Genomic DNA, 20199 nt, shown 5'->3' on the forward strand with positions numbered 1-20199 from the left:
TTTCCTTGTCCTTGCCTGTAAATGGTAAGACGACTAGATAAAGGATAAACATGTGGGTTAAAGATCTAGGGTTGGGAGGGTGGGTACTCTATGGTTCCTAAACTTACTGGAATAAAACAACCTGCAGAAATTCAGTATTTTCATGAATTAGGTTGTACTTTATATAAAACAGATAAAAATGTTTTAAATATTTTCCTTTTGGCTATATGTAGGTGTGGTAATCCTACTGAGTTTTAAATAAAGAGTTAAGAAATTAAGTATTCAAATCAACATGAACATCATTAAAACTCATTAAAATACTAATAAAATAGTATTAAAACATTTTTTTTCCCAAATTTTTTAAATTTGGGTTTGAAAATATGACTATAGCCATTTCCATCTGGAGAAAGTAGTGGTACAATAGGAGCAAACAGAAAATAAAGTAATTCAAGCAAGAACTCTTCTATATGAACTTAAACTTGTACATAAAAACATGCACTGAGACATCATAGCTAGAGACAACACAGCTCCCGAATGATATCCCCATATGTGATTTAGGAGATCAAAATGATTGTCTTGTCACACATTTCACAAATGTGCTTCTAAAACAACCTAGTGTAAAACCTCTACCTTTTTGGTAATTAAATGCACAACACCAAGAAATAGGAGCTGAAAGCTAGCATGGAATAAGAACTGTAAGCTAAAAAAAAAAAAAAAAAAAAAAAAAAACCCTGAGCCCTCTTAAAATAAAAATAAACTCAAACCTCTTACCAAGAACTGTGACGAGTCTGGCCTACTTGCAAGCTAACAAATTACCTGCCACCATTTCATGGATGTTGGCAGAAGATATAAGACTCCTAGGTCAGAGGCAAAGGATTTTACTACCGGAGCAGAATAAGCTTCAGGTTCACACTGGTTCCCTTTGCCTGCTAATTCCCACAGGGTGATACAGAGGGGCCTGGCAGGGTACTGCACTTGCAGTGGGTTTGAATCACAGCTGGGGAACTCTGAACTGAGGGAACTCAAATCTTATCTCAAACAAATGTGCCTAATCTTTGTCCCAAAGGAAGGCATTATCTTCACTATCCTGGACAATAAGTAAATCTGTCCTCTGCTCCAGAGGGAGATACTATATCTCCCAAGGCTGTTCCCTAAATAAACATCCTTGAAAAGATAGTCCAGAACAAAGCGGCCAGTGCCACTGCTCTGTGAAGAAATACAAAAGAGACAGGGAGAACTACCTCCAAAAAATTACATATTTGTTATGGATGAATTTACCTACAACTGTGGCTTCCTAATCAAGTCTTTCCTGCAGCCCGAGCTGCCTCATTTAATTCTGTCTCTACTTTAAATTCTATTCTATATTAATAGACAGTAAGCTCCATTAAAAAGGGGAACATCTTCTGTTCACCTAAGTATCCTAAGTGCCTAGAATAATGCCTAGGAAAAAGTAGGCACTCAATATACATTTGCTGAATCAGTGAATAAATGAATTATAACATTGATTCTGTTCTAACATATTTTCACTCAATAATAAATGATAAACAACTTTCACTGACAATAAATATAGACATATGGCTCATTTTTAATGGCTTTGTAACTTATTAAACAACTTCCTAACTTATTTATTCACAAACCTATCTCATTAGAATACGTTGCTCAGAACAAGAAATAAGAAGTATTTGGTTTAAATATCTAATTTGGAACATGTTACACATACACCAGACAAAACTGAGCCTCTTAGAGCCTTAGTTCTACATTTGTAAAAATGTAATATTTGATAGGAATAATAGCATCCATTTTACGAGGCATGTTGTCAGGAGTAAATTAATTAGCATATGTAAAACTCACAGATGTCTCTGATAGACTATAGACACTTAAGGTTAGCCCTTGCCCTATGTACAGGTGGGATTCTTCTAAGTTAATACTGTCTGAAATAGAGACAGAATAGTACTTTAACAAAAATTCTCACTTTACTTGAATCTATTGCACCTTTGAGCTACTTCTCTTTAATGTCAAACTTAACTGTCTAGTCATCTATAAATGCTGCCTTCTCTAGTTCGTTGTCAGATCTTCCTTTTCCTGCACTGTTTTGCCCTCTTTTATCCATGACTTTGTTCTCAGAAATCATGGGGTATCAGTAAACCCAATGGTCTCTTTCAAGCCACATTTTTCATGACCTCATAGTATCAGCTGTCACAGTAACTGTGTCTCCTTGAAATATTCTTCTTCTTTGGCTCTCAGGACATCTCACCAGATAACCAGGAGAACTAAAAATTAAAGAGTAACAAACTCTGAGAAAAAAAAAAAAAAAAACCCTGTGTTTTCTTTGACAAAACACAGGACAAAGGACTGCTACCAAAATGTGTGAGAAAACAGTGAAAACTCAAATGAATGTTTAAAGGACAACTGTGGGCTAGAGAGGCAGTTTACAATCTCTGGGTTCTCAGGCACAAGCTAAATCTACATTTAGTTACCAGCTCTTTTCCATGACCCTCCCTCAAATACTCATAAGAAACACTGAAAAGAGGGAGTTCCTGTTGTGGTTCAGCAGTAACAAACCCCACTAGTACCCATGAGGACGCAGATTCGATCCCTGCCCTTGCTCAGTGGGTTAAGGATGTTGTTGTGAACTGTGTTGTAGATTGCATATGTGACTTGGATCCCACGTTGCTGTGGCTGTGGTGTAGGCCAGCACCTGCAGCTCCAATTGGACCCCTAGCCTGGGGACCATATGCCATATGTGTGGCCCTAAAAAAAAAGAAAAAAAAAAAAGTAGAGGAAGAAACACTGAAAATAGCAGGGGGACTGAGAGAGTCCTTATCTTGTAAGACTTAGAAAGGAATCCCCAGTCACTTTTCAGGCTTCCCTTCTCTCCTGAGAAACAAGTCTTAAGCCGCAGGGGAAACCCTAATTAAAAAGAGCCTCAGCAAAGGTCTACTAGCTTTAAGAGAGGCAGGAAACCCTCATATCCATTTCAGGCAAAGGCAGTGAACAACCAGCAGCAATAAGTGCTGTGCCTTTGAAATGTGTCAACTCACACTGAACCACGTTTCCCAAAATTTCTTCCCCATATGTTTCATGTGACTTGAATTATCAATCATTTCTGCACAAGACTGGCAGGTGGAAATAAAGCAACAGTACTGATTTTTATGCTCAGAAGGCAGATTCTTAGGTTGCGTGTATATATATATATATATATATACTTGGCTGGTTCACCTTGTTGGAATGAGCAGCAGCCTGGCCTATAATTATCCTGCCTACCCATGGATCCTCTTTTAGCTTGCTGGAATACTAGGCCATGTTAAGCTCCAGGACAAAGGGTGGCAGTTTCTCCTATAGAACATGTACATCTGTAAGACTGGAGATAGTCAGAACTGGCATAGATCCTATGCATTCATGGGTTCAAGCTTGTCCTTCCCACCCCCCATTACCATCATCCCTTCCCAACTGTCTATCTTGAGGATGTCAAGCACCAGCAAACAATATGAAGAGAATAACTTTACAGTTTAAAGAGTTCCCACAATTATATAAAGTCAAATACCAGTAACATATCTTTGTATCTTTGTATGTATGTGTATCTCTCAGTAATTCTGCTTCTTACTCTCATTCATGATTAACACTGCCAGCAAACTAGCAAAAGAGGGAGGGAGTTCCGGTGGTGGCGCAGTGGTTAACGAATCCAACTAGGAACCATGAGGTTGCGGGTTCGGTCCCTGCCCTTGCTCAGTGGGTTAATGATCCGGCATTGCCGTGAGCTGTGGAGTAGGTTGCAGACGTGGCTCGGATCCCGCGTTGCTGTGGCTCTGGAGTAGGCCGTTGGCTACAGCTCCGATTCAACCCCTAGCCTGGGAACCTCCATATGCTGAGGGAGCGGCCCAAGAAATAACTAAAAAGACAAGAAAAAAAAAGCAAAAGAGGGAAACTCCCTCAGTCTGATAAAAAGCACCAATATAAGAGCTAAAACTTACATTTAATGGTAAAAGACTGAACCCTTTCCATATAAAGTCAGGAAAATATAAGGAAGTCCACTCTCACCACTATTAGTAAACACTTTTAGCCATTGGGATGAAGTAAGAAGAAAAAAAAAGATTGGAAAGGAAGAAATAAGACAGTACCTATTGAAAGATGACATGATTTTCCATGTAGAAAAAAAATCTCCTGGAATATACCCAAAAACATCCAGGAATAAGTGAGCTTATTTAGCAAGGTTGTAAGCTACGAAATCAACACAGACTCAAAAAAAAAAAAAAAAAAAAAAAAATCACACTTATATACTATGTGGAAGCTGAACTTAAACACAATCCATTTTAAATTGCTCAAAATATTAAATATTTAGACATAGACATAATAAAACATGCTGAGGATACATATCCTGATAATAACAAAATGCTGATGAAAGAAACCAAAAAACTAAATAAATAAATGCAGTGATATACTGCTTTCATGGATCAGAAGATTCAACATAGTAAAGAGGTGAGTTCTTCCCAAAATGATATATTAAGTCCAATGCAATTCCTATCAATTCCCAGCAAGATATTCTGAAGATATGGACAAGCTTACTCTAAAATTCATATAAAAAAGCAAAAGATCTATAAGAGCTAAAACAATTTTGAAAAAAAGAATTAAGGAGGGAAAAAGTCAATCAACCTGATGTAAAAACTTACTACACAGTAATTTTTTTTTAATTTTTTTATTTTCCCACTGTACAGCAAGGGGGTCAGGTTATCCTTACATGTACATAGTAATTTTTAATGAAGATGCAAAAGCAATACAATAGAGAAATACAGCCTTTGAAACAAATGGTGCTAGAGCAAAGTGGACATTCATAAGCACAAAAAATGAACTTTAAGCTAAACCACACACATCAAACAAAAATGAACAAAATGGATCCTGGATTTAAAAATGTAAAACTATAAAAGTTTAGAGAAAAAAACATAGGCGGTAATCTTCAGTACCTAAGGATAAGTTAGGAGTATTTAAACATGATACCAAAAGAATAATCCACAAAAGAAAAAAATTGATAAATGGGACTTCACCAAAGTTAAAAACCTTTAATTGGAGTTCCCGTCGTGGCGCAGTGGTTAATGAATCCGACTAGGAACCATGAGGTTGCGGGTTCGGTCCCTGCCCTTGCTCAGTGGGTTAACGATCCAGCGTTGCCGTGAGCTGTGGTGTAGGTTGCAGACGTGGCTCGGATCCCACGTTGCTGTGGCTCTGGCGTAGGCCGGTGGCTACAGCTCCGATTGGACCCCTAGCCTGGGAACCTCCATATGCCGCGGGAGCGGCCCAAGAAATAGCAACAGCAACAACAACAACAACAAAAAGACAAAAAGACAAAAAAAAAAAAAAAAAAAAAAAAAAAAAAAACCTTTAATTTACTCCATGAAAAGAAAAAAAAGACAAATTACATACTGGGAGAAAACATTTGCAAACTGCGTATCTCACAAAGGCCTAGTATTTAAACTATATAAATAAGTCTCAAAATACAACAGTTAAAATAATAATAATCCAAGTAGAAAATGAGCGAGAGACAAGAAAGATATATCACTGAAAATATAAAGATGGCAGGACCCCTTCAAGCACCAAAACACCAAAAGTCAGCTGCACTAGGACATGGCCCCACCTGTTAGTGGGCCAGCAGCAGCCCCAGAACTCCCCCACCACACAGCCAGCTACACCATGACCCAGCCCCAGCCACAAGCAGCTGGAAGTTTCCATACTATTCAGTCTGAAGACCAACTGGGGTGGGAGCCAGCCCCACCTTCAAGAGTGCCACAATAGTCAGCCCCATGACAATGAAAAGGCCCACACAACCCACATGGGGGTACCCATAGATCACACATACAGCTCTGGTGACCTGAGGGGAGTGTGCTTATTAGCCCCACAAGGTATCTCATATTAGACCACTTTTCCAAGATCAGAAACAAAATGGATCTATCTAATACATAGAAATAAAAACAGACAATTAAGCAAAAGGAGACTGACGGAGAATTACATTCCAATTGAAAGAACAAGACGAAATCCCAGAAGAAAAACTAAGTAAAATAGAGATAAGCTAAGTGAAATAGAGATAAGCAATCTACCTGATAAAGGGTTCAAGACAATGATATAAAGGTGCTCAATGAACTCTGGAAAAGAATAGATGAAGAGGAGTTCCCATCGTGGCCCAGTGGTTAGTGAATCTGACTAGGAAACATGAGGTTGTGGGTTCGATCCCTGGCCTTGTTCAGTGGGTTAAGGATCCAGCGTTACCATGAGCTATAGTATAGGTTGCAGACGCAGCTCGGATCCTGCCTTGCTGTGGTCCTGGCATAGGCCCGCAGCTATAGCTCCAATTAGACCCCTAGGCTGGGAATCTCCATATGCCACAAGTGTGGCCCTAGAAAAGGCAAAAAAAGACATTAAAAAAGACTGGATGAACACAATGAGAAGCTTGAACAAAGAGTTAGAAAATATGAAGAAGAACAAAACAAAACCAAAGAGTACAAAAACTGAAATAAGTACACTAGAAGGAATCAGCAGTTAATATGATGATACAGAGAAAAGGCTTAGCAGACTGGATGATATAACAGTGGAAATCCCCAAGCTAAACAGAAAAAAGGAAAAAGAATTTTAAAAAGTAAAGACAGTTTAAGAGACCTCAGAAACAACATCAAGCACAATAAAAATCATATTACAGAGAAGAGAGAAACAAGCAGAGACTTTATTTTAAGAAATAAAAACCGAAAATTTCCCTAACCTGGGAGTAAACAAAAAAGAAACCAAGGTCCAAAATAGCAGAGTCTCAAACAAGATCAACTCAAATAAATCCACACCAAGACAAAGAGCAATGGAAATGTCAAAAGTTAAAAAAAAGAAGAAAATCTTAAAAGCAGAAAGGGGAATGCCATCATGTCTCAGTGGTGAACAAACCTGACTAGTATCCAGGAGGACACAGGTTTGATCCTTGGCCTTGCTCAGTGGGTTAAGGATCCGGCATTGCCATGAGCTGTGGTGTAGGTCACAAACAGGGCTCAGCTCCTGTGACACTGTGGCTGTGGTAGGGGCCAGAAGTTGCAGCTCTGACTGGACCCCTAGCCTGAGAACTTCCATATGCCGCAGGTACGGCCCTAAACAAACAAACAAAAAAAGCAGAAAGGGAAAAACAATTAGTTTTCCACAAGGAAACTCCCAAAAGTCTATCAGATTACTTTTCAGCAAAAACTATATAGGTCAGAAGGGAGTGACAATATATATTTAAAGTGATGAAAGGAAGTGGTTAGATTTATTTGACTGTAAAATTATTTATATCTCTCAAGCCTGTCTTTTTATATATATTGATTTCTATATATAAACATCATACTAACCACAAAGCAAAAAATCTATAATAGGAGTTCCTGTCATGGCTCAGCGGTTAACGAATCTGACTAGGAACCATGAGGTTGTGGATTCAATCACTGGCCTCCCTCAGTGGGTAAAGGATCTGGTGTTGCCATGAGCTGTGGTGTAGGTCACAGACATGGCTCAGATCTGGCATTGCTGTGGCTGTGGTGTAGGCCAGCAGCTGCAGCTCTGATTCTACCTGTTGCCTGGGAACCTCCATATGCCACAGGTGCCGCCCTAAAAAGACGAGACAAAAAAAAAAAAAAAAAAAAAAAAAAATTCTATAATAGATACACACACAAAAAAAGGATGCTAAACACTAAAGACAATCATCAAATCAAAAGAAAGCAAAAGAACAACACAACAGGAGTTCCCGTCGTGGCGCAGTGGTTAACGAATCCAACTAGGAACCATGAGGTTGCGGGTTCGGTCCCTGCCCTTGCTCAGTGGGTTAACGATCCGGCGTTCCCGTAAGCTGTGGTGTAGGTTGCAGACGCGGCTCGGATCCCGAGTTGCTGTGGCTCTGGTGTAGGCCGGTGGCTACAGCTCCGATTAGACCCCTAGCCTGGGAACCTCCATATGCCGCAAGAGCGGCCCAAGAAATAGCAAAAAGACAAAAAAAAAAAAAAAAAAAAAAAAAAAGAACAACACAACAATTACAAAAATAACAAATAATTAACAAAATGGTCGTAAGTACATATTTATCAGGAATTTTGGGGGAGGCCACACCTGTGGCATGTGGAAGTTCCCTGGCCAGGTATAGAACCCACATGCTAGATAATTACCTTGCTGAGCCACACAAGAGCTGCTCATAAATAATTTCTTTAGGAGTTCTCACTGTGGTACAACAGGATTGCACATCTTGAGAGCGCTGGGATGCAGGTTTGATCCCCAGCCCAGCATAGTGGGTTAAAGATCTGGCACTGCCACAGCCATGGCTTAGGTTGCAACTGTGGCACAGATCTGACCCCTGGCCAGAGAACTCTACATGCCACAAAGCAGCCAAAAAATAAATAAGTGAAAAAATAACAATTATTATTATTATTATTAATATTTTGCTTTTTAGGGCTGTATCCATGACACATGGAGGTTCCCAGGCTAGGGGTCCAATTGGAGCTACAGCTGCTGGCCTATGCCACAGCCACAGCAATGCAGGATTCGAGCCTTGTCTGTGACACCTCAGCTTGTGGCAACGCTGGATCCTTAACCCACTGAGAGAGGCCAGGGATTGAACCCACAACTTCATGGTTCCTATTCAGATTGTTTCCACTGTACCACAACGGGAACTCCAATAATAATTACTTTAAATGTAAGTGGACTAAATGTTCCAATCTAAAGGCAAAAAAAAAAAAAAATAGATGAGTGGATAAAAAACGAGACCCATGTACATGCTGTCTACAAGAGACATTTCAGATCTAACAACATACAAAGTCTGAAAGTGAGAGGATGGAAAATGAATTCCATGCAAATAAAAACAGAAAGCTGGGATAGCAATGCTTATATTCCACAAAATAGACTTTAAAACTAAGATTATAAAGAGACAAAGAAGGAAATTACATGATAAAAGGATCCATACAAAAACATATACAATTATAAATATATATGTTCATAATATAGGAATACATAAATACATTAAGCAAATATTAACATAAAGAAACTGAAAGTAACATAATAATAGTAGGGAATATTAACACTCCAGTTAAATCAGACAGATCATCCAGAAAGAAAACCAGTAAGGAAACACTGGCAAAAAATCCTCAACAAAATATTAGCAAATCATATTCAACAATACATTATAAGGATCATATACCATGATCACATGGGATTTATTCCAGGGATGCAAGGATGGCTCAACATCTGCAAATCAACCAATGTGATACACATTAACAAACTGAACAATTAAAAATCAATGATCATATCCATATATGCAGAAAAGCTTTTTAAACAAATTCAATATCCACTGATTAAAAAAAACAACTCAACAAAGTGGGTATAAAGGGAACACATCTCAACATAATAAAGGCCCATTTTACTGACAAGTACAACACTAACATCATACTCAAATACTTAGCATTTCCCTAAGATCAGGAACAAGACAAGGATGCTAAATCTCAACATTTTTACACAACAATCAGACAAGAAAAAAAATAAAAATAAAAGGAATGCAAATTGGAAAGAAGTAAAACTGTCACTGCTTGCAAATGACATGATACTATCCAGAAAATCCTAAAGATGCCACCAATGAAACTATTAGAATTACTGAATACAATAATGTTATAGGATACAAAATTAATGTACAGAAATCAGTTGTTTCTACAATCAACAAACCACCAAAAAGAGAAATTAAGAAAACAATCCCATTTACAACTGCATCCAAAAGAAAAAAATACTTAAGAATAAATCGAACCAACAAAATAAAAGAGTGGAAAACTATAAAATATTGATAAAAGAAAATGAAGACGACAAAATTTTAAAGATATAATGTGTTCATGGATTACAAGAACTAATATTTTTTTGTCTTCTTTTTATTTTAGGGCTGTACCCACAGCAAGTTCCCAGGCTAGGGGTCCAATCAGAGCTACAACTGCCGACCACAGCCACAGCCACAGCAACAAGGGATGTGAGCCGCATCTGTGACCTACACCACAGCCCCTGGCATTGCTGGATCCTTAGCCCACTGAGCGAGGCTGGGATCAAACCCGTGTCCTCATGGATACTAGTTGGGTTCATTACCCCTGAGCCATGATGGGAACTCCAGAATTAATATTATTAAATGTTCATAGTACCCATGACATTCTACAGATTCAATGCAATCCCTATCAAAATACCAATGGCATTTTTCACAGAACTAGAACAAGTATTGCTAAAATTTGTATGGAAATACAAAATACCCCAAATAACCAAAACAATCTTCAGTAAGAACAAAGCTGGAGGTATCAAACTCCCTAATTTCACTATACTATAAGGTAAAGCAATCAAACAGTATGGTATTGGCAAAAAAACAGACATATAAATCAATGGGATGAAACAGAAAAGCCAGAAATGAACCCACACGTAGATGGTCAATTAATCTACAATAAAGGAGGCAAGAATACACAATGAGTAAAAGATAGCCTCTTCAATAAATGGTGTTAGGGAAACCATACACCTACATGGAAAAAAGTATCAAACTGAACAAACTTTGTTACATAATATTAAAAACTCAAAATGAATTAAAGACTTAAACGTAAGACCTGAAACTATAAAATTGTCTAGAAGAAAACACAGGCAAGATGCTCTCTGACATCAGTCTTAGTAATATATTTTCAATATGACTCCTCAGCAAGTGAAACAAAAGCAAAAATTTAAAAATGGGACTACATCAAACTAAAAAGCTTTTTGTATAGCAAAGGAAACTATCTACAATATGAAAAGGCCACCAATTGAATGTGAAAAGATTTTTGTAAACAATATATCTCATAAGGGGCTCATATTCAAAATACACAGAGAAAAAAAAACGCAATTACAAAAAGGGCAGAAGCCTCAATGGACATTTTTCTAAGGATGACATAAAGATAGACGGTCAACACACACATAAAAAGATGATCAATGTCATTAAACATCAAGGAAATGCAAATCAAAACCACAATCAGATATCACCTCACACCTGTCAGAACGGCTCTTACCAAAAAGACAACAAATAAGAAGTATAGGACAGACACAACTTAGAATAGATTTACAAAGAGATCCTGCTGAATAGCATTGAGAACTTTGTCTAGATACTCATGTTGCAACAGAATAAATGGTGGGAGAAAAAATGTAATTGTAATGTATACATGTAAGGATAACCTGACCCCCTTGCTGTACAGTGGGAAAATAAAAAAAAAATATTTAAAAAATAAATAAATAAATTTAAAAAATTAAATTAAATTAAATTAAATTTAAAAAAAAGAAGTATAGGAGAGGGTGTGGAGGAATGGAAACCTTTGTTAACTGTTGGTAGGAATGCAAACTGGTACAGTCACTATGGGAAATAGTATAGAGTTTCCTCAAAAAAAACTAAAAAGAAAACTACCATACTATCCAGCTATTTCAATTCTGGATATTTTCCAGAAGAAAACAAAAACACTAATTTGAAACATATGCATTTATATGTTTACTGCAGCATTATTTACAGTAGCCAAGATATGGAAGCAACCTAATTGCCCATCAACAGATGAATGGATAAAAAAGATGTGGCATATATATACACAATAGACTATTACTAAACCATAAAAAAGAATGAAATCTTGCCATTTACAACAACACAGGTGGACCTAGAGGGTATTATGCTAGGTGAAGTCAAAGACAAATATATGATTTCATTACATGTGGAATATTAAAAACAAAACAAACAAATGTAACAAAACAAAAACAGACTCATAGATGGTTGCCTGAGGGGAGGGGGCTGGGAGGGGCGAACAGGTGAGGGAGACTAAGAGTTACAAACTCTCTTATGAGATCCCATTGGTGGCTCAGGGTAAGAACCCAACTAGTATCCATGAGGATGTGGGTTCTACCCCTGGCCTCGCTTGGTGGTTTAAATATCCAGCATTGCTGCAAGCTGCAACGTAGGTTACAGACACAGTTCAAATCATGCATTGCTGTGGCTGTGGTATAGGCTGGCAGCTGCAGCTCCCATTCAATCCTTAACCTGGACTTCCATATGCCGCACATGCAGCCCTAAATGGGGGGGGGGGGGGGGGAAGAGTTACAAACTTCCAATTCCAAAATAAATGAATCACACTGATGAAGCAATGTACAGAATAGTAAACATAGTCAATAATATTGTAATAACTTTGAATGATGACAGATGGTAACTAGACTTCTCCTGATGATTTTGTAATGTACAGAAATACTGAATCACTATGCTGAGACCTGGAAATAATATAGTGTTGTAGGTCAATTAAATACTTCACCTAAAAATTGATACTTCAATTTAAAATAAAATCCTTCAATTAATACAACACTTCAATTTTAAAAAAAGAAAAAGAAAATTAAAGGATAGTTTTAAAAAAGCACATAAAAAGATATTCAACATTAGCAATTAGGGAAAATACAAATTTAAACCACGAGTTATCACTACATAGTTATTAGAATTACTAATTTTTTTTTAAAAAGTGGCAACACCAAATGCTGGTGATAATGCAGAGAAACGGATTACTCATGCATGGGTGATGAGAACATAAAATAGCTCAACCATACTGGAAAAAAGTATGGCAGTTTCTTACAAAAATAAACAATGCACTTATCATACAGTGCAGTAACTATAACTACAATTCTTTTTGGCTCTTTTGGTTTTTTTTTAGGGCAGCACCCAGGGCATAAGGAGGTTCCCAGGCTAGGGAATGAATTGGAGCTGTAGCTGTTGGCCTACATCATAGCCACAACAATGCAGGATCACAAAAATGCAGCATCCGAGCCATCTGAGACCTACACCACAGCTCAAGGCAACGCCAGATCCTTAACCTATTGAGCAAGGCCAGGGACTGAACCTGTGTCCTCATAGATGCTAGTTAGATTCAATAACCCATGAGCCATGAGAGGAACTCTAGTAACTAGCATTCTTGGACATCTATCCCAGAGATTTAAATATATGTTCATATAAAAATCTGTATGTGGATGTTCATAACAGCATTATATTTAATAGTCAAAAACTGGAAATAATACAAATATCTGTCAATCAAATGAATGATTAAATAGTCATACATCCATATCATGAAATACTGACAATAAAAAGAAACTACTGTTACACGCAATAACTTGGATGCACCTTGTACAGAGTGAAAAAAACCAATTTCAAAAGTTAACATACTAGTTATTTATAATATTACATACATATTGTTTATATAACATTCTAGAAATGCAAGAATTATAGAAATGGAGAACAGATTAGTAGTCACCAAGAGTTAGCAGTGGGAGGAAAAGATGTAGCTATGGCTAAAAACAGTATCACAAAAGACTATGGAATTGTTCTGTATCTTAAATGATATTAACCACATCAATTAATCAAAAATTAACACTGATTTACTAAAATTAATTAAAATCAATGTTAAAACTGCATGGAACTAAATATATACCATGCAAAATCCATATATAATTGGAAAAAATCTGAATAAGGTTCATAGATCTATATCACTTTCCTGATTGTGATGTTTTAATATACTGTACAAAATATTACCATTGGGGAACTGATCAAAAAGTACATAGGAATCTCTTTGAAATATTTCTTATAACTGCCAGTGCATCTACAGTTACCTCAAAATTAAAAGTTAAATGCTACCAAACAAAACAAAACCTCCCCACAAAGAAAATTCCAAGCTCACTCAAATGGCCAATGATGAATTCTATCAGACATTTAATGAAAAGGTATTTCAATTCTATACAAACTTTTCAGAAAAAGAAAACACATTCAACTCATTTATGAGGCCAGCACTATCCTGATTACAAAAACAGGCAAAATATAACAAGAAAACCATAAGCTAATATCCCTAATGAACGAAATACAAAATTCTTACCAAAAGTGAAGCTAGCAATATACAAAGGATAACTTATCATAACTAAGAGGTAAATCAATTTAGCCCAGGGAGTGAATATTGTCTCAATATTCAAAAATAAATCAATACATTAATACCTCATATTAACATAATCAATGAAAGAGAAATCATATAATAAACTCAATAGATGCAGAAAAAAAACCCTGACAAAATTCAACAGTTAGTCATGATAAGCACTCTTAGCAATTTAAGAATAAAAGAAATTTCTTCAACAGTTATCTACAAAAACCTAGTCAACAACATACCTACAGTTAAAGACTGAATGCTTTCCAAGATAAGGAATGAGGCAACGACATCCATTCTTACCTACTTCCTTTCAAGATTCTACAGGAGTCCTGGCCAGTGTAATTAAGTAAGAAAATGAAAAAAAGCTAAATACATACAGATGAAAAACTAAACTGTCTTAATAAGCAGTGACATAATCATTCACATAAAGTTTTTTAAAACTTGCAAAAACAATGTTTATGAGAACAAATGAGTAGGGTGAGTAAAGTTGCTGGATGTAAGACCAATTAAAAAATAATCAATTACAGAAGTTCCCTGGCAGCCCAGAGGTTAAGAACTTGACATCACTGCTATGGCTCGGGTTCAGTCCCTGGCCCAAGAACTTCCATATGCTGTGGATACGGCCAAAAAAAAAATCAATTATATTTCTATATATGCATGATGAATAATTTGATATTACTTATAAACTACCTAAAATAATATTTAAAACATTAATATATAAATATAGCAAAATATGTACAAAATTTGTACACTGAAAAATATAAAACATTTCTGAAAGAAATGAAAGAATATCAAAATAAATGGAGAGAAGCCACTATCACGAACTGGAAGATTCAATATTGTAAAGACTACAGTTCTCCCTAAAATAATGTATAGATTCAGCACAGTATCAGTCAAAAACCCAGCAGTCTTTTTTGTAGAAATTGAGATTCTGAAATTTTAAAAATGCAAAGGACTCAATAGCCAAAATAACTTTGAAAAAAAGAACTAAGTTCAAAATATCACACTAGGGAGTTCCCGCCGTGATGCAGCAGAAAGGAATCCAACTGGAACCACGAGGTTGCGGGTTCAATCCTTGGTCTTGCTCAGTGGGTTAAGGATCCGGTGTTGCCCTGAGCTGTGCTGTAGGTCGCAGACGTGGTTAGGATCTGGTGGGGCTGTGGCTATGGCTATGGTGTAGAAGGGCAGCTGTAGCTCAGATTTGACCCCTAATCTGGGAACCTCCATATGCTGCGGATGTGGCCGTAAAAAGCAAAAAAAAAAAAAAAAAAAAAAGAAGAAGAAGAAGAAGAAGAAAAAAAAAATCACACTGGCTTATCTCAATACTCACTATAAAGACCTGAAGTACTGGCATAAAGATAGACACCTCCATTGACGGTATGTGTTAAGAGAAAATGACTTACATACATGTTACATGGTCAACTGATTTTCAACAAAGGGGAAAGGACAGTCTTTTCATAAATGGTGTTGGATCAACTGCACATTCATATGCAAAGAAATTAAATTTGACCTTTACCTCACAACATGTATTAAAACTAATTCAAAATTGTTCACAGACCTAAATGAAAGAGTTAAAAATAGAAAACTAGAAAAAAAAGCATAGTATAAATCTGTCTCTTTGGGTCAGATAAAAATTCTTAAATAGGACACAAAAAAGCATCAACTATGTAAAAGACACCATGAAGAAAAAGACAAAAAAATGTGCAAAAGACATATCTGATTAAGGACATGTATCAAGAATATAAAAAAGAATTCTTACAATATTAAAGAGGTAAATCTAAACATTTAACCAAAGTATACAGATGGCAAATAAGCCATAAAAATATATTCAAAATCATTAATCATTACAATCAAATCAAATGTAAATTTTTTAAATAATAATGCTACCATTATACCTATATACCTACTAGAAAGGCTAAAATTAGGAAGACTCAATGTCAAGTGCTGATGAGAATGTGGAACAAATGGAATTCTCAAACACTACTGATGGGAATGCAGTATGGTACAATTATTTTGGAAAAGTTTGGTAGTTTCTTATGAAATGACACACATTTACCACACAACTCAGCAATCCCACTGTAGGAATTACTCAAGAAATGAGGATTTAAAAATGTCCTACCCTAGTATTTTTTCCAAAGTATAAATTAAAAGTTTGTCTTCTTTATTAGCCACCAGCAGTACTCAAAAAAATTTCTGTTTTCATCTGCTGCAAGTACTTGGGAAACCCACCTACCCTAACCTTGAAGTCAGTAACATTTAATCACGGTTATAAAAAAAAAAATACATACCATCTAGTACAGCTCTGCAAACCCCAAGCCAAGACTCATTAGTGGATATTCCACTGAGTCAATGCCAACGTTTTTAACAACATGATACGGAACAGAAAACAGAATGCCCCATACCTAGTAAGCTTAAATACTATTTGGGGAATCTTTTATTTCAACTATGTGTGTGTTCACAAATTGCCATGTAAATGTATTTTTACTGTGGACTGTGGTTGAACATCTGAAAAATGCTGACATAAAACATACCTGTAATAGAAATTCTATGCTACCGGAAGTTCCTATCCCTTTAAGCACTTTCATCCTATACCAGAGAGGAATTTGAGACCTATAGTAGAGCTATTCAATTGTCTGCAGCTACTATGATTAAAATGTGTTTCCTATCTTCAGGAATTATCAGCATATTCTATTACATGTATTTGTCATATTTGACTGTCCTTATTCACTAAGAAATTCAGACATTTTTCAACTTCCACTGAGTTTTTTTTAGCCACACCCTTGGACCAAAGTTCCTTGGCCGGGGATCGAACCCACACTACAGCAGTGACCTAAGCTTCAGCAGTGACAAAGCCGTATCCTTAACCTACTGAGCCCAGCAGGGAACTCGATCATTGAGATTATAAGAGTAAAAAATATATATACAAATATTTCACTAACTTTTCCATGGTAGACAACAAAGACACAAAAGTCAGAATTTAGTGACCCTCATTAAAATATATTGTAACTTGACAAAACTTTATCACTAAATAACCTGTTAAGTCTAAATGTAGATGTATTCAGGATATGCTAAAGACTAAATGCAAAATTATCCATTTTAATACATATGAGTCTAATGATATTCAAGTGACACAGACTTCCTAATCACCTCACAAAAAGAGATCTCAATCTCCAGTATAAAGTTGTCACTGGCTTTGTGGTATAGTCTGAATGTTCCTGCCCTGCCACCCCCAACCCTGACAAATTCCTCTGTTGAAATCCTAACCCCCAAGGTATTAGGCAGTGGGATCCCTGGGAAGTGATTAGGCTTAGATTAGTACCCTTATAAAAGAGACCCCAGAGAATTAGCTCACCCCTTTTGCCTGTGAGGTTACAGTGAAAAGATGGCTATGAACCAGGAAGCAGGCCCTCTCACCTGACTCAGAACCTACTCATGTGAACACCCTTATCTCAGCTTTCCAAAACTGAAAAATAAATTTCTGCTGTTTATAAGACACCCAGGTTATGGTGTTTTGTTATAGCATCCCAAGCTGACCAAGACATTGCCTAGTCACAGTTCAAACACTTTATATTAAACACATAATACATTAGAGCAAACAGCTCCCTTGAAAATTTCCCTTAAATTGCTTGTTTTAAAAACTGTCTTTAATTTATAAAGGTTAGAAAGTATCAATTCAAATTGTAGACAAGTCCAATTAAAATGAAAGAAATAGGAATGGATAGAAGAAATGTACAGAAACGTTAGTTTCTTTTATAAGCAATGTTTACCTCTATAAAACTGTAATGAAATATGTGTGGCTAATAAATTATTACTATAACAAGCACTGAGTTCCGAAAACACTATTCTATAGCTAGCATATGGTAGTTTGAGAAACTCTGAGACCTACAGGTGTCTCTGACTCTGGACTTTGACAATTAGTCTTTAGAAAAATTAATTCTCCATTGAAATTTAGATCAGACTCATAAATACGTCAATCCCTGGAATGGCCTCTGAATCAGTGCTAGACAAAACAACACTCTACTGGTTCAGGTGCATCTTGTGAATTTGGGGATTATAAGTAAACATATATATACTTTGCCGAAATAACATAGGACAAATTGATTATCTTCATTCCAACTTTTTTTTTTTTTTTTTTTTTTTTGGTCTTTTTAGGGCCACACCCACAGCATAGGGAAGTTCCCAGGCTAGGCCTCAAATCAGGGATACAGGTGGCCTACGTCACAGCCACGGCAATGCCAGATCCTTGACCCACTGAGCAAGGCCAGGGATCAAACCCACGTACCGGTTGGGTTCTTACCACTGAACCACGACGGAACTCCTTTTATTTTTTCATTCCCACAATATAAAAGGATATTTTGTGAACTGTAATTTTCTTTGATTGGAGGAAAAAAAGCAATTAATGACATTTAAATAAAACTACCTGTAAAAATTTTTTCTTAATTACAAAAGAGAAATCACCTGTAAAGCTTGAATACTACTATTGAAAAGACACATGCTATGGTTAACTTGAAATGTGTCTGTTATAAGGAAACCCTGTAGGAGTTCCTGTTGTGGCTCAGTGGTTAACGAATCCGACTAGGAACCATGAGGTTGCGGGTTCAATCCCTGGCCTTGCTCAGTGGGCTATGGATCCAGCGTTGCCGGAGCTGTGGAGTCGCAGACGAGGCTAGGATCTGGCACTGCTGTGGCCGTAGCATAGGCCGGTGGCTACAGCTCAGATTAGACCCCTAGCCTGGGAACCTCCATGTGCCGCGGGTGCAGCCCTAAAAAAGGACAAAAAGCCACACAAAAAAGGAAAAGAAAAATCTGTCAATTCCTTCCATCCCAATTTTACTGTTATTTAGAAGTAATTCATTACCAGAAATACAAAAAATGGAAATTAGAAAAATATTTCATCTACACCACTCTAGATAAACAATCAAAATATTTAAATACTGAAGTCTCCAAAAAAGAAATATATTTACTTTTTAAAACTCTTGGACTTGGACTTTTTAAAAAGAAGACCTTATAAATGTACTTCGAAATATCATTTTTTTAAACATCTCATTAATTCAGCCACTATCAATATGGATTTTTCTGTTTCCTGGATGGTAAGCCAAAATTAGCACTGTGAGTGTGGAAGAGTTGGATAAATGCAAGGTGTAAAGATGGTCTCCTAAGGCCAAGAAATTACAAGCTATTTTCAAATACTTAAAAAACCACTTTTAAGGAAGCTGCTCCAAGAATGTGCTAATTATAATGTATATATTACTAACACATTTAAAATATTATATAACATGGAATTCTCTGTATGAATATACATATATTTGAAAATCTGTAATTTAGACTTTCAACAATAAACAGTGGAATCTTACTCAATTCCCCCTCCACCCAAGACACAAACGCCACTCTCATTAGGGAGCTAAAAGAGGAAGAGAAAAAGAAAACATATAGTTTTATTATATTTTGACTCTATCACAGATACAGCTGAACTGAACCAGACGAAGCATTAATATATAAACCTGCATATAAGTACTACTTATTTAAATGCTCCAACTAATTGAGATAAAGGATCAAATGTAAATTCATTCATGCAGGACAGTGTTAAAGTTCTTTCTCTGCAAGTAAATATTAAAAGAAATACTGCACATCTTTTTAGGTTAATGATTTTAAAAGCACTCTTTACCGATATTTAATTTTAAAATGATTAATCACCACTCCAGGTACTTATCCTAGAACAAATGCACAAAAAGCTTGTACCAGGATATTCCCACTGTAGTGCTGTTGGGGTGATGGGGGGGGCTGAGTCTACCATGACACCTTCATACTGTTAAATATTATGCAATAGTTTAAAAAGCTGAATAGATCTATTTTTACTGACATGGAAAGAATTCCAACATGTACACATGTGCTTGTTAATTCAAAGGAAAAGGTCTGGAAGACTATTCAGGAAACAACACTGTTACTTCTCTAAGGGGGTGTGTGTGTGTGAAATTGGAATGGGAGGAATAATAAGGATTTTTGCTTCATTCTTACTAAGTTTTTACAAGGAGAACATATTCATGTCACTTGAGACACCAAAAAACAAGAGCAAGGGAAAAAAATGCTTGCTAACTTTTCTCAAATAATTCACAAACCAGAACTGTTAGGCGTAATGAGATGTCATTTTCTTTTGATTCTAAGGCAAAACCAAATAACATCAAAAAATACCTAGCAAAAAGCGACAGAATTGGAAAAAAATTAATGCTGTCATTTTCAAATTCAAAGAAAAATTAAAAGAGTAATGAAAAGATTT

General features: G+C 36.4%; 1 protein-coding gene across 20 annotated transcripts in view; it reads right to left on the bottom strand.

The window, feature by feature from the left end:
• The window catches only part of DCAF6 (DDB1 and CUL4 associated factor 6), a 158143-nt gene that overhangs the window by 136692 nt on the left and 1252 nt on the right, over nucleotides 1-20199 (bottom strand). The gene's annotated exons all lie outside the window — the stretch shown is intronic.

This window comes from Sus scrofa, chromosome 4, assembly GCF_000003025.6.
Source record: "Sus scrofa isolate TJ Tabasco breed Duroc chromosome 4, Sscrofa11.1, whole genome shotgun sequence".
Lineage (NCBI taxonomy): Eukaryota > Metazoa > Chordata > Mammalia > Artiodactyla > Suidae > Sus > Sus scrofa.